The sequence below is a fragment of the Rhinopithecus roxellana genome, unplaced genomic scaffold (assembly GCF_007565055.1).
Source record: "Rhinopithecus roxellana isolate Shanxi Qingling unplaced genomic scaffold, ASM756505v1 contig3831, whole genome shotgun sequence".
Taxonomy (NCBI): Eukaryota; Metazoa; Chordata; class Mammalia; order Primates; family Cercopithecidae; genus Rhinopithecus; species Rhinopithecus roxellana.
Window position 1 is genome coordinate 10,878 of NW_022142777.1, and position 16,179 is coordinate 27,056.

The following is a 16,179-nucleotide window of genomic DNA, read 5'->3' on the forward strand; positions in this document are numbered from 1 at the left end:
CAAGAAGTAGGGATTACAGGCACCACCACGCCAGGCTAATTTAGCATTTTTAGTAGAGATGGGGTTTCTCCATGTTGGTCAGGCTGGTCTTGAACTCCCAACCTCAAGTGATCTGCCCTCCTTGGCCTCCCAAAGTGCTGGGATTACGGACGTGAGCCACCACACCCGGCCACATCTACTATTAACAGCAAATGCTGACTGACGTTGACTGTCTCTTTGGCCAGTGCAAAGACCAGGCCGTTAAAGGATAGCTGCAGCCATCGGCCTCTGACAGGTGGCCAGGACTCATAGTGACCCCAGTGATTGCTATCAGCTTTCAATGAACTCATGAATCCAGATGTGTGGCTGATGTGCAATGCCCTAATTACATGTTTTATGAACTTTCAACTAAGCGTAAATTTTTAAGATTCATTTTTATGAACAATTAAATAAAAGTGACTTCATAGTAAAGAGAAATGGGATTTTTAAAAATGTGAATCTATTCTAAAGGATGGATCATTTGACTCTTTGGTTTGATATTTGCTTCAATATCCAGTATCAGCCAACCTTGACCTGGACACTGTAGTCATAGACTCTTAACAGTCAGCTGTGACTTCAGAGACCATTTGGATGAAACTCTATTTAATGGGAAACCTCTTTCACGACTGTCCTGCCTTGCCAGTCAAACTCCGCCCGGACGCGCTTAGGGACGAGGTGCTGACTCCCACGGAAACTACCTGATCTTTCTTATTTGAATAAACCCCACCTCCCTGTAACTTCCTCCTCATTCTTTGGTTATCTGACAGCCTTGAGATATTTGAAGGCAACCTGGGTTGGCCCCAGCCTTTCCAGCACCTCCTTTCTCCAGCTTGGACTAGAAGCTCTTGGCGTATGTCAGCTGTTTGTGACATGACATGAGTTTGAGACCCCTTCTTTCCCAGTGTGCCCCGCAGGGGGAGTCTCTAGAGCCAGGCCCACCTAGGGACAGCAGAGCAGAGCCCTCCCTCTACCTCCCGGGCCTAAATTCTGCAGTAGGGACATCTGCCCTGACACCCTCCGAAAGGGTCATGGTAGAAGGCATGGAAGCAGAAGTCTGAGAGGATTTCATCTTCCAACTTTGAGGATTGGGTATCTGCCCACCCACCCCTATTTCGCCTCATCTTTGGTGGAAGCTGGGCTGCACCTGGAGTGGGTGGGTCTGTGACCGAAGACCTGCTTTGTGCAACAGCACCAGGCTCCCCTCCCCTCCTCTTGCTGGCCTGATGTGGAAGCACTCACCATGCTTCTTAACTTTTGTAAAATTCTACAGTGGAATCTTCAGGACTAGGGCCATTAAGTGGTCTCCTGGGTATTTCCTGTTACTTCTACCATCCCCCACTGGGCACCTGCCCACTCTGCCTTTATTTCCAGGGAATGTCCTCCTCAGGTAAAACATAGCAGAACACAGATAACACACTAGCTGATTTCTTGGTTTTGAATCTGAAAAGCCTGGGCCCTGGCAGAGGACTCACAGCTGGCCCCAGACTGGATTTCTTGAGTTGGGCAGCTGGAGGGAAAGCGGGTCCCGAGAGTGGTGGCCCTCCCCGGGGACCCTCTATTCTGGCCCTCATGCCCTGGGCTGGTGGTGGAGGTGGGGTCCCGGGCTGACCTCAGAGTGCTCAGCGTGGAGCAGGGACAGAGGAGAAGTCTGCAGGTGTGTCTGGAGGACCAGGTTGGGAGCCTTGTGGAGGTTTCTGTCCTGAAGCCATGAAACGTTTTCTGGACACTCAAGGGCTGCATGGGCGTGGCAGGTGAGAGGCGTGAGGGGTTCATAATCACAGCACAGTGAGGGGCAGCCAGGACCTGCCTGCATCCCAATCAGAGGACCAGCAGGGCATCTCCGCAGCACCCGCATGGGTGGCCCGTGAGGCCCCACCTGTCCCTAAGTGATCCTCCTCTCTCCTGTGGAATCACAGGGACTCCGGGTTGGTGCAGAGCATCCCTGCCAGTCCAGAATGGGGCTTCTCATCGAGGTCAGCTCACCTACAGAACAAGGAAGCTACGTTTCCCACACACTTGCAATCGGAAACTGAGCTCAGCACTCACTGTGCATTAGCACCAATCACATCCCTCCTTCTGAGTTAAAATGCCTATTATGGGTAAGAGCAAGATGGAAAATACAGCCGTGCGGGGAGACCGGTTTCCTCCTTGGACGTGCAGGAAGCCCATTTTCCAGATGGCTGTGCTTCATACTTCAGGACAAATGCTAAGGTGATGAGAGGTAAGGAAAAAATACATAAGCTTTTTATTCACTCATTCATTCAGCATTGATGGAGCATCTGCTATGCCAGGAAATACAATGATGAATAAAACAGGCAAGGTTGCCCATCAACACATGCTTAGAGATTTCGTCTTTTCTGTGTACAACCACAACCCCAGGAGGCAAGCCCGCTGGGACACGCATCCCGGGATGCTGCGTAGACGAGCTCTAAATGCTCCTCCTCGTATCAACCGCTGACCTTGTCCCTGGGGTGTGTCCTCAGCCATCACTCTTGAGGAATGGGGTGGATCCTAAGTTCTACTTGCTAGTCCAAATGTTTTTCTCATATGGGTCCTGCCACAGATTTCCTGAAGGTGTGTCACATTTCCAGTTGGACTTACCAAAGCATTCACAATCACGGGTGGGACTGAAGTATTTACTGCCACGCTTCTCTTTAAAGCCTGTGGGAACAGGCCCAGTGACCTGTTAAATGAAGAGGTGACATTACATGAGGTGTGGCAAGGCTCAGCTTTTTCTGTCTTTAATAATAGCTTTATTGGGCTATAACTTGCATACCATGCCTTTACCGATTTAAAGTGTACACTTCAATGTTGTTTAGTGGATTCAGTCGTGTAACCGTCGTCATGATCAATGTGAGAACATATTCAACACCCTTCAAAAAGCCCCATAGCCCTTAGCAGCCACTCCGCCTTTCTCTCTCCCACCCCCAGTCATTGACACCCATAAATCTACTTTGCGTCTCCCTATATTTGCCTATTCTGGATATTTCTTGTAAACAGACTCAGACAAAATGGATCTTATGTGTCTGGCTTTGTTCACTTAGCCTAATATTTTCAAGGTTCATTGCAGAATGTATCAGTGAAACGTGTACCAATACTTCATTTCTTATCATGGCCAAATAACATTTCATTGCATGAATACAGCACGCTATGTGTTCATTCATCAGCTGACGAACATTTAGATTGTTCTGACTTTTTGTCTGTTATGGATAATGATGCCATTCATATACAGGTTGAGCATCCCTCATCATAAAATCTGAAATCCAAAATGCTCCAAAATCTGAAACTTTTTGATCATGAACATGACACCATAAGTGGAAAATTCTGCACCTGACCGCATGTGACGGATCCCAGTAAAAATGCAGGTGCACTGCACAGTTTATTCAGCATCCCTAAGTGAGAAAACATCCCCCTTCAGCTGGGAAATATCTTTCCATAGCATGCCCCGATTCCCCCCAGGACAGCACACCTACAAAGAGTAATAAAATGGCAAGTGTGCAGGCTGGACACACCAGTGGTAGGTTCCCGCAGGGCCCCACATGGGGCTAAGACCCATAACATGGGTAGCTGAAATAATGCCAACTTCGCTTTCTGATGGTTCAGTGTACACGTTTGTTTCATGCACACAATCATTAGAAATGTTGTATAAGATTACCACCAGCCTGTGTGTATAAGGTGTATATGAAACATAAATGAATTCCATGTTTAGACTTGGGTCCCATCCCCAAGATATCTCATTATATATGTGGAAATATTCCAAAATCCAAAAATAAAATAAAAAAAATCTGGAACCTGAAGCACTTCTGGTCCCAAATATTTTGGATAATGAATGCTCAACTAGACAAGTTTTCACGTGGATATATGGTTTCATTTCTCTTAGGTATATACCTATGAATGGAGTTGCTGGATTATGTGGCAACTCTATCTTTAACCTTTTGAAGAACTTCCAGACTATTTTTGAAAGATGTACAATTTTACATTCCCACCAGTAATGTACGAGGTTCCGATTCTCTGCATCCTCATCAACACTTACTATTGTCTCTTTCTGATTGGAGCCAAGCTGGTCAGTGGGCAGAGGCACCTCAGTGTGGTTTTGTTTTGCATTTCCCTGATGGCTAATGAGGCTGAGCATTTTTTCATGTTTTCATGTGCTTAGTGTCCTTTTGTGTGTCTTCAGAGAAATGTCTATGTAAGTCTTTTGTTCATTTTGAAATTGGGTTATCGGCATTTTTATTGTTGAGTGCATATATTCTAGATACAAGCCTCTTGTCAGATACACGACTCGAGGATATTTTCTTTCATTCTGTGGGTTGTCTTTTTTTTTTTTTTTAAATGGAGTCTCACTCTGTCACCTAGGCTAGAGAGCGGTGGTGTGATTTTACCTCACTGCAACCTCCATCTCCTGGGTTCAAGCAATTCTCGTGCCTCAGCCTCCCAAGTAGCTGGGATTACAGGCATGTACCACTGCGCCCAGCTAATTTTTGTATTTTTAGTAGAGATGGCGTTTCACCATGTTGACCAGGCTGGTCTCGAACTCCTGACCTCAGGTGATCTGCCCATGTTGGCCTCCCAGAGTGTTGGGATTATAGGTGTGAGCCACCGCGCCTGGGTCTTTCACTTTCTTGATGGTGTCTTCAATAAAAAGTTTTAAGCTTTGATTAAATCCAATTAATGTATGTTTCCTTTTATTACTCAGGACACAGCTTCTTAATCATAAACAAATAAAAAACTTTTTGAATGCCAACTACCTGAAGAGAGGTGGTGATAAGATTTTTAAAGTGAGATGTTAAGTATGAAACTGTTTTTTAAGTTTTTAGCTTAGAGGTAAGAAGCAACTGTTATTTGAAAGCAGAATGTTTATTACACTACGGACACAAAAATATTTTTTTTCTACTAAATATGAGACCCACCTCCATGGAAGGAATGTGTGATGAAAATCCTTCATGGAAATGTATATGCATGTTTCTGTCAAATTATCCTGCCATAAAATAGTTGCCTTGGCATCCATTCTTGAGTAAAATTACAGTTTCTCTTTATTAATTTTATTTTGTATCTCATCCTGGGCACATCTGTACTGTTGAGAGTAGGGTCAGGGTTGTCTGAATGGTGATGTCAGCTTTCTTGGGCGATTTGGAGACTGTTTGTGAGGAGCACTCAGGAAGTCAGCTTTTCTTTTCTGAATTGGCCAATGAAAGTAAGGCCTCGCAAACTCTGAAAACCTTTGGAGGGAGAAAAATGCAGGGAAGTTCATCAGCCCTGGACTGCCAAATGCTTCCCTGGCAGAGCTGGAGAACCAGCCCCGCCCTGGGGCAGGTGGTTCAGACACAGCCAGGACTCTGTCTGTGGTTGTGGTTCCTTTTCTTCTTCTATAAAAGCGAATGTTCCCAGGCTTCGTAAGTGTGGCCACAAATCAAGCTGTAGAGAAAATGAGGCCCGCCCAAAGTTTCTAGATTCACTGTATCCGAAACCACTCTTTGAACGAACTTGATGATTGAAATTAAAGAGTGAAAAAAGTAAATGAACAAGTTCAATTTATGGGTGAAGTTTCTATCCTACCGACCTAATGTGGGCTGAACTGTGCCCTGCGCCAACTCCTCCAGTTCCTCAGAATGTGGCTGTGTTTAGAGACAGGGCCTTTAGAGAGGTAGTGAAATTAAAATTAGGTGACCACGGTGGACTTCAATCCAATCTGACTGGTGACTGTGTAAGAAGAGGAGACTAGGACACAGGCACGCACAGAGGGACCACCACGTGAGGACACAGGGAGAAGACGTCAACTACAAGCCAAGGAGAGAGGCCCCAGGAGAAGCCAGCCCTGCCCAACCTGATCTCAGACTTCCAGCCTCCAGAACTGTGAGAGAATAACTTTCTGTTGTTCAAGCAGCCCAGTCCACGGTACTTCATCATGGCAGCTCTAGCAAACTAATACTCTACCTATTTTTACCAACTTCTGTGGAGAGAATTTTTTCCCTTTGGAAATGGAACATGGAACATTAAATGAAATGTTGATTGGCTGATACGGATTTCATCATTATTGACTGCTTCAAGCAAAGGTGTTTATCTTTCTAGCTGACGTTCATAAAGCATTTATAAAGTGCTTTTATTTTATCTTCACAGTTGACCATTAAAACAAGCAAGGCAGGTGGCTATTATCATTAACTACAGTTCACACTGGAGGAAGCTGAGCAACTTCTCTAAGAAATTCAACCAGAAAGTAGCAGAGAAAGGGGCTTGAACCCAGGTCTTTGGCGTTGAGCCCCTTTTCCCCTCTGGTCAACACTGCTTTCCCAGAACTTATGGCTGGTTGTGTTTCTGGGAAAGGCACTACACGTTGTAGCGAGTCTACAACGTGTAGTAAGGTCTAATCTAATTTATTAACAGAAAAGTTTTATAATGGAGGTTATAGTATGGACTAAGTGCTTGATCCCCAAATTGTTATACAAAGAACAAAAATCCCATATGTGATCAGGCCCAGGCTCTGTACCTGTACAGTACACAGTGAGAACTGGCAATATAATACCTGCTTTTATAAAATTTAATTTCATTTTTAATATAGTTCCCAGGAGAGGGTTTGTGCAGAGTAGGACGAAGGGCTGGAGGTTTTGTGGAAACAGCTGGAGATTTCCTGATTTCCAGAGGTTTTGCCTGAGGCTGAGGCTGAAGTGACCCATGGGACACATGCTGTGGGGGGATGGGGGAGGTCCCCTGAGGCCTGGCGCTGGGTCTTTTCACCACTAGGACCCATCAGGAGGCTGTTGGAACATTGTGGGTACCCCAGGAGTGTGAGAGCCTCTCTGATCGAACCTTTGTGGAGGGAAGCATTACCGAGCCTTTGCTTTGCTGCCTGAGGACCAGCGTGAGACTGAAGCCACTTTGGAATAATAGAAAGTTCCTTTGCTCTTCTGGAAAACCAGGGCCCTACCACTTAGCAGCACACAAGGGTGGAACTCAGTGCCCAGGAACGGGCTTGTGTGTGCACTGAGGTCCCTCTGAGTGAAGATGCAACGTCCAGCTCCAACCCAAAGTGTCTCTAAAACACCTGTCCATCTCTAAAACAGTAAAGCATCTCTAAAACACCTGCACTTGCTCCGTGGAGAGGGCAGGAAAACAGGCGAAATCAGCGAGTGGCTTTCCCACAGCTCTAATGGCCAAAGCCCCGTGGACAGCTGCCCTGTTTCCTGATTCTCTAACCACAGCCAGCAGCAGCCTGTTTTCCCTCTTTCACATCATCCCTGTCACACTGGACGTGAAATTTAGGGCATCTGTGTGGGGAGTCCTTGGCCATCTGTGTCTAGTACTAGTGAAACAGGAAGAAGCACTTTTTCTTTTTCTTTTTTTTAGAAAGGCCCTGTCCTGAGCCTGCAGCTGGAAGGAAGAGTGGCTTGGCGCTGTTATTTTTAGAAGGTGGAGGGCTGAGTGAAGATTGTGGCCCGGGTCAGGGTCTGCTTCATTATGGGAGTGATTTTTCCAGGGAGGTCCAGCCTTTCCTCTGGGCTCGCTTGTGAGGGAGATAACCCACTGCACTCTAGAAAAGGTGGTCTGGCGGACAGTGGCTTGCCACGTTGCCTTTTCTGTGTCCTGGTGAGTCATCTTACAACAGCCCTGCTGGAAGAGAGACGCGAGGTTTGGAGACAAGAGTTCACCCAGTCACCACCTTCACAATCCCTATACTCCATTTTAAATATAAACAGAACCAAAACACAAGCCAACAAACAAAAAGCTCCAAAAAAAAAACTTGATCATTTTTCGAATTTTCCCCTTCATCTCCTCATTTATGGAGTGCACCTGTCTGCCTATCTTCCTATCTCATGTATCTATCAATCCATCTCCTATCATCTCTCTACCTACCCCTGCATGCAGCCATCTAAGCTTGATAGGAAATCAGGGAAGCACAAATGTTTCTCACCCCCACATTTGCAGTGGGAAAACTATTCTCCTGCTAGCTGTGAAAATATCACTCCATTGACCTTTGGACAGCTCTCTGGGCCTGAACCTAATGACCCAGTTATATGCTATTTTCTATAACCCTAATGGGAAAAGGAGGTGGGTTCTGTAAAGAGAGAAAAAGAGGATAGATCCATAAGATCGTTCAGTTCCACTGCAACTTCTCTGTGGAGAGACCGAAGAATGGAATCGACTGTTTTCTTCTGCAAATTTCCCAGAAAAGTGATCTCCTCCCCAGTGGTCGAACTGTTTGTTTTCTGGGACTGAGATTCAGCACGGTTTTGTTTGTTTGCTGGGTGAGGGCAACACGAGGGAATGAGGCACCATGCTGAACCGAGCTTCTGATGCAACGTTAACGAGCCAGATTGCATTCCCATTTTACACTCTTCCGCTGGTCTAGATAAGAGGCTTTAGGACATGAACACTTAGCTAGCTTGAGAGTTTAATGAAAGGCTGATGCTTCATCTCTTGGCTTAATTATTTGATTGCCAAGGAGGCTGTCTTCCCTACACCTTATTCTCAGCGGACAGCCTGGTGCCCTTGACTGTCCAAACTGTTACAGGCCCATAGTCCAAGACAAGATTCTCATGGGAAAAAGTGCAGGAGAGACAGGAAATGGGACCCCAGGAGTCTGTTCTCATGACATGAGTTCTGTGGAAACAATGGGATGGGTCTACTCTTTTCCAGTTTTTGGTTGACTTTCCACTTTGATGACTTTTCTTTCTCCTGACCCTTCCACCCACCCTGACTCTCTCTGAGGGATGGGAAGCAGGATGTTTTCACAAAGCCTTTGTTCCTGGGAGGAGCTCATGCTGTCTCAGGTCAAACTCTCCCTTCCCATTCCAACTACTCAGGTGCCCACGGACTTCCTGCAGGAACATCTCCAGGAGTCCAGGATTCCCTGCCCATATTTTACCTGGATGGGAGTAAAACACACCCCTCTAATTCATGTAAAATCTAAATTGCTTTTAAAAGTGGCACAAATTAAAACATTAAACACCAATTGAGATATTCGTTGTCCTTTTAATGTTAGTGAGGACCTCATCCAGACTGTTCAAGGAAGGTAACCTTTGCTTCCGAGGCAGAAGGTAGGAGCTGTACTGTGAGCTGCCTGTGATCCCAAAGAGCTTGCAGGAGGCGGTTGCCACCAGGGCATTTATGGTGTGGACGGGAGCAGGGAATTCGGGGGTGTGACTATTGTTAACTTGTGTAATGCATGGTTCCTGTAGCTGATAAAGGATGCTTTGGTGAGTCCTATGCTGCTCTTCAGCATCCTCAGCATCACCTGGAGCCCTGCAGAGCAGACAGGGCTACTCACTCCACGATGGCTAACTAGTCAAAGTGGACTCAAAGGGATAAACTTTCTTAATTCAGGTTCCAAATGTAGGGGTACTTGCTGTCAGTATCCAAGGTCTCAATTCTTGACCTTCCGAGCACATCTTTACAATGGCCGCTTGAACATTTTTCTGGCTTAAAGAATTTCCTGTTAGAGAAACTCCACTTTTCTCCACCTGTGCCTTAGACAACATTCCTGGTGACGTTATCTCAGTACCAGCCTCAAAGAAGAAAGCAGATCCTCAGCCTCTGTGCCTCTCCTCAGGGATGGCCGTGCACCTGTGACTTTCTCTGGCACATGCCATAGGCTGCAGGGGGTTTGTAAGACGACACTCCAATGCTGTCACCATGCTTTGCTAAATGAACATTGCTGTGTAATAGTGCTCTGCATACAAAGCTTCTCCCAGCTTCATTTTGGTTGGTTTACACACACATAAATTCAGGATGAAATCCATCACCCTTATTCCTGGACTGAAAATGCAATTTCTGATGCTCGAAATGGAAGACATTTGCCCTTCCCCTAACCTGGGAGTAACCTCTTCTCCACATAAGCTTCTTTGTAGTAAGTATCTGAAAGGCAGTAGCACACTTAAAGGGTTCAGCATACAGCTGAAATTTTGAAAATCCATAAAGACAGGTTTACAAAACACCATTTGCTTCAGACTCAGACGAGATCAAGAGAATTGTCCATATTGCTTACCTCATCTCCCTGACTGTCTCTCCCCTAAAATGTATTTTCACAGTTTTAGGTGGAAAGGCCACTCCCCAGCTGCAGGTGATTTTGAGGCCTCACACCTGGGCACTGTGACTTTTGTGTGTTTATAGTCTCAACCTGCCCTATAAGAGTATGACGTATTCCAGTGCAACTTGTGAAACCCAATGCAGCATTTTCAGAGACCTTCTTAACTCTTTCCTGAAGGAAGTTATCGTCGACTTATGTTGACGAGAAAACTAAACAAGTGGAGGTAAACTTCTCTGTAATCAAACAAGATTTCCCTGCTGAAATGCACCATGCCCACCTGAGAGGTGGAAAAGAGCCATGGGAAAACCAGTACAGGCCTTAGCATTGCCCACTCATCCCAAGTCAGACCTGATCACGTGGGAAGAATGCACTTGCTTCTCTTCACAGGCATCGTTCAACCACATGTTCAAGGCAAAGTGTGCTCCACCAGATAAACGGGCTGGCTGCAGAATGGGATACCCACTCCTGTTCATTTGTTTTAGGTCCATAAGTGAATTTATAACTCTCAGATTATTGCTGTAGGAATCTCAGTGAGGGCTATGAGTGGCTTCTTCACCTGTAACACATTCTCGCAGGAGCCACAGGTGCAGAGAGAGCGGGACTGCCATTGCCAACGGCCGGCGGCAAGCAGGAAGAGACGCCGAAAGAGTGTTCTCTAAAGCCAATTCCACATCCCCCTCTTCTGTGTTCCTTTATGCTTGTTCCCACCCCTCGCTTGACCAGAGAGGAGAAGGAAAGAAGGGCAATATCCCCAAGCATCTTCCTTGCGCAATTTCGCAAGAGCAAACGTGTTTTACTTTTCACTAGGAAACAAAAAGCGCAAATAAAGAGGGGTTTGGGCAGTGAAAATTTCACATAGATAATGACTTAAATATTTTTCCTCAAACTGAGGAGGGGTAAATAATTTTTTCGCGTTTCCCAGCAGCACTATTTCCTCTCTCCAAAGCAGGGGTCATGGCTGATACAAACCTGTTCTCCTAAAAAGGTTGATATTCCAGCAGGTGTGACTAGTTGAGTAGACAGTGGGAACAGGTCCATTTCAGACGAGTCTGGGAGGGTTGTGAGGTGTTGGCATCCCTTCCGTGCCAAGTGCAGCTTTGAGCATTTGGGAAGCGAGCTGCTGAAACAGGATCTGTTGTGATGATGTGATGTGTGGCTGGGAACAGGAAGTGGACTCAGTGCTGAGGCTTGGAGGCTGTGGGTACCAGTCCGTACCACGGGCAGGAGACTGAGTGGTTGGGTCCAGTTCCCTAATCTCAAATACAAGAATGCTGGAATAAATGTTCTCTATGGCCCCTTCCAAGTAGAAGAGTTCATATGAAAAAAAAGTGAATACCACAAAATTTAGAGATTCTGGGGGGAGCACACCTGTGCATCTTTGTACTTAACTCTCACAACTGTTCTGTAAGTGTGAAATTGGGTCAAAATAGTCAAAAATGTAAATAGTTCCCATAAGAAAATTCTTTGGTAGATTTAATCTACTCATGTGGAAAAATGAGAACTTTTTCATGTTGTCAAAGAGAGTATCATGAAATCTGTGATGCTCTGAAAGATATATCTGATCTTCAACTTCGTGTTTTCTGGCATACAACTTCTAAAATGCTTAGAGTCTCCCAAGTGATGCCTTTTGTATGCTAATGATGGCAGCCCCTCTGTACCTTCAGGATGGGGCTGGCCACTAGAAAGACAAAGGCAGGATTGGGACTGTTAGACCTCCTCACCCCACACAACCTCCAGGGTTAATCAACCAAGACCAATGGCTTACTCACTCATGGCCACATAATGAAGCCTCCACAGAAACCCAAAAGAATAGGATTTGGAGAGCTTCCAGATAGCTGAACGTATGGGGGCAGACAGGAAGGTGAACAAGAGCTCATCCACGTGCTGGGAGGGTAGCGCACGCCTCAATTTCACAGAGACAAAAACTCCTGCGCTTGGGACCCTTCCAGACCTCGCCCTGGGTGTCTCTTCTTCTGGCTGTTTACTTCCATCCTTTAAAACATTCTTCATCATAAGTTGGAAAACATGTTTCCCTGAGTTCTGTGAGCCACTCCAGAAAATTAATCAAACCCAAACAGGGGGTCATGGGAAGCCCAACTTGAAGCCAGTTGGTCAGAAGTTCAGAGCCCCGAACCTGAGGCTTGTGTTTAAGGAGGAGGGGGCAGTCTTGTGGTCCTGAACCTCGCCCTGTGGGACATGCCGCTGTCTCCAGGTGGAGCATGTCAGAGTTGAACTGGAGGGCACCCATGGTGTCAGCCGCAGGTTGACTGCTTGTTTATTGGTGGAGAGAAATCACCTGCACTTACTCACCGACGCCTTCTGTGTTGTTGGTTGTTTTTTTGGTGTGAGAGCCGAGGACAGTTTTGAGTTTTTCCACATTCAGAATCAAACTCTTACTGGTGCTCAAGTCTCCTTAGGCGCAAGATTTCAGATTAGGCACTTTGGAGAATCGATTCTCAATTCAAATACTGCCCAGGTCACATACATCTTGAGACTGGGGCACCCTATGTTCTTCTGATCCCATGTGTGCAGAAGGAGAAGGACCAACACAGGATTATTGAGGAACTGCGATGTACTAGCACCAACCCAGCAGTCTGTTCATCACAGCAAAGAATGTTTTGCATAGAGTACTGTTTTAATTGCACAAGAAATAGCATTAAGTAAAGCAGCAGAAGCAACAGATGGCTCACATGTAGGAACAAGATGTTTTCAACTTCAATGGAACGGTGGGGATGGAATCCTCATAAAGTCATTTTTGATGGGTGTCTTCCTTGTTTAACATGTGGGGAGACTGATGCCGAAGAGGTTCCATTTTCAGAAGGTCCACCCAGGTGGAGGGACACGGGTCCACGTTAGAGACTGGGAGTGGACAAGCCGCTCTCAAAGTGGTTGGATGTTTGGGAAGGCCCGGAAAGGTTTCATGGCAGAGGCAGTGCTAGGGATGAAGAAGAGATAACTTACCCAGATTTCAAGGTAGGAGGTGAGAAGGGGTTCCCATGCAGCTCAGAAAGCTGACTTCATCAATGCAGCGAGTTGGGTATTTGAAAGGAGTTTAAGAAACTCCTGCCTGGGATGAAGGCCTCGGTTTTGCAGAAGGGGACAATGTGGTCTGGGTGAGGGGCTGAATTCAAACCCTCCTGCTCCTGCCCACTGCCCCACCATTCACTGAGTACTGTGCCTTTTAGAGGCAAACAAGCAGGGACCACTGAAAGTGATCTCCCCAGTTTTAAAAATACCCTGCACTCAGAGGTCACATTGCCACTTTAAGTGGCCACAAGATTGTAAGAACTGACAAATTCAGGCTGTGAATCCTTGACCCTGTATTTTGCCCTAAAGAAGCCATCTAGATGTAGGTGATTAATTGTCCCTGTTTGCCTGGGAGGAAGTTGTTTCCAGGGACAAGGGACTTCCAGTGCGGAAACAGGGACAGTCCCACGCGAACCCAGACGAGTTGGGTGATCCTAAAGGGTCACTGTCACTGCAAACAGTAAACCTTAGATAAAAAGAAAGCATCGTGTTAACAACTTTCATACAGACTTCACAGAAGGCAAGAGTATGCCTAAGAAAACACAGACAGGATATGATCGTGTCTGCCTGTTTCAGGCAACTCTGCTTATTTTTTGTGCCATTCATTCATTCATTCATTCCTTCCAACAATGGGTGTGTAGTCACCACTGTGGCCCGGTGGCCCTGCTCAGTTCTGGAGTGGCAGCGGCCGCAGCGCAGCAGGAGGGCCGGCCCGTGTCGCAGAGCTCCAGACAGCTGCCTGTTACCCCCAGGAAAAGAGCCGTCCTCCTGGACCTGGTTGGTTGGTTTGTTTGTTTGCTTTTTTATCACACATAACTTTCTTCAGCCACTGACTTTAGCAGAGTTATTTATGTATCTTTGTTTTCTTTCTGGACAGTTTGTATATATAGGAGGGAGAAATTTATTTTGCCAAAGACAGTCATGGAAAGCGTTACCTATCCTGGCCAGGCCCAGAGTAGCGTTAGAAGCCCTGGGTGCTGGCTGCTTTGTGGGCATTGGGTCAGCTCCTGAGCCCACTGTCCTGGGGTAAAATCGGGAATTGATACTCGTCGCTTTTCTTCTCCCAGAGATTCCGTGGATTCTGCAATAATGCGTGTGGAAGTGCATTGTGTTCTACACAAGCGCTCTCAGTACTTGAGTGGCTTGAAACACTAAGATTTCATGGGCAAGATGACAAAGGCACTAGATGTTAAATAATATGTAAGATGCTTTGAAGCATTCTATTTTTTATTTATGAAGATTTTATAATATTAAATATGTGTCTGTGTACTGTTATTATGTTGACTTATATTATTTGAAAATCCTATTTTGATTTCAAATATATTTCATATTAATTTAATTCACATTTAATAATTTAAATATGTTTCATAATTCATAGTTTTCTTATGATAAGAACTTTAGAACACTTATTTTTGGAAAATACAGAAATGTAAAAATAAAAGAGCCTTGACACCAAACACAAGCTGTGCGGGAGAGCTCTGTGCCTGTCCTACTCTCAGGCAGGAGGCCTGGGTCACAGTCTGTGGTCATTTGCCTCCCCTGGGAAACTGTGCCCTCAGGATGGGCACACCCACGTTGCGGCCTCTGCCCTCTGCCAGCCTATGTGCTTCTCGTGCCTCCAGCGGACCTTCCTGTTCTTCTTGACCTCCAAATCTGGGCTGCCAAGGACAGAGCAGAGAGACCCAGAATGAGACAAGCAGGGCCGGTCATGCCAGTGTGTGGGGGACCTGAGAGCGGGGGCATCAGGTGAGGGCCTGCTCCAGCTGAGAAGCTCTGCTGGGACTCTGTCTGTCTTTTCTTTTATGAATATATGTGGGTGTAATTTGCAAATGAAAAAAAGCAACCCATGATGAGGAAGTCCTCTTTTACGTTTAAACATCTGCTACTCCCAGTTCCTACAGCAGAAGGGCTTCCCTCCGTTTCCCCACCCCAGCCCCAGAGAGTAATTCACTGAGACAGGAGGACATTTATTAAAGCGATTGTTTGTAGGGGGAGCAGGAGCCAACAGCAACAGCGCCCTGAAGCCAAAGAGCCATGAGCCACCTCAGGGAGGCCAGGTGCTGGTGGTCACTCCCCGGTCACTGTCTGTCCGTGGAAGATGGGGTGGGGCTTGCAAGGAAAGGGAGCTTCTCTGTACAAAGTCTGTTCCAGACAATAGGAGACCAGGAAGGTTTAGTTTCCTCTTTTCTTCCACTCCATATCCACAATTATTTCAGTTAAATGCCACTGATCGTGGAGATTCTGAAAGCGCGTTGGAGTCCGCAAATTGTTGGTCTTCCTACTACAATAAAACTAATAATAATTAAAAAAAAGAGGATGAATGACTGTGATCGGGCATGACGACACGCAGCCCCTTTCAGAGGTGAGTTTCTTCATCTGCAACCGCAGCAGTTCCCCGGGGGACAGCGCGGTCTCTGACTGCGTGCTCTCCCCTAGCAGAGGGACCTGACATCTGAATCTGTTGTTCACTCAGACCATCTTCCGTTCCTCAGTTCCTCTATTGAGGCTGCCTTTTTGTCCAGAGTTTGCTTTTGGCCACTGGTTTTCTCGACTTGATGAAGACCTCTGGCTTAGCTTCCCCAGACCCAATAAAAATACTTCTTTCCACTAGTAAATTGCTATTTGAATTTTAAGCATTTAATTTCACTTTCACGACAAATGCTTAAAAACACATACAGATTATGACGAATTCCATTTTGAGGAAACAGTTTCAGAGGAGTTGGAGGGTTGGCCAAAGCTGAATCTCAAACCTAGAAAGTGCTGGAGTGAGGTTTGGAAGCCAATTCTTATTCTAAATCACATGCTCTAAGCAGCGGTCCACTGGGAACCCCCACAGGCTGTGCTGCTGTAAGCTGAGACAAGACTTCTACAGTCCACTTTGGTAAAGTGTGTTAAGGTGCTAAGGGACTTGGGGTTGGTGTGTTGGCAGAGACCCAGACAGTTTCCATCAGTGGTTTGGACTGTATCTGGGGACTTTAGGAGCTTTCGACCGGCAGAGAAACACAATTAAGCTGTGCATGATGACAGTCACCCTGGCAGCAGCCTGGAGAGTGGTTACATGGGGGACCGGACTACCAAGCAGATTATTCCAGCAGTTCAGGAAGAACTGGGGA

General features: G+C 46.2%; 1 long non-coding RNA gene across 1 annotated transcript; it reads left to right on the forward strand.

The window, feature by feature from the left end:
* The first annotated feature begins 501 nt into the window (after window positions 1–501).
* Window positions 502–8,965, forward strand: LOC104670842. Its single transcript, XR_004055979.1, has 3 exons — window positions 502–1,405; window positions 6,136–6,358; window positions 7,360–8,965. It is a non-coding gene; the product is annotated as an uncharacterized LOC104670842 (long non-coding RNA).
* Window positions 8,966–16,179: the final 7,214 nt, after the last annotated feature.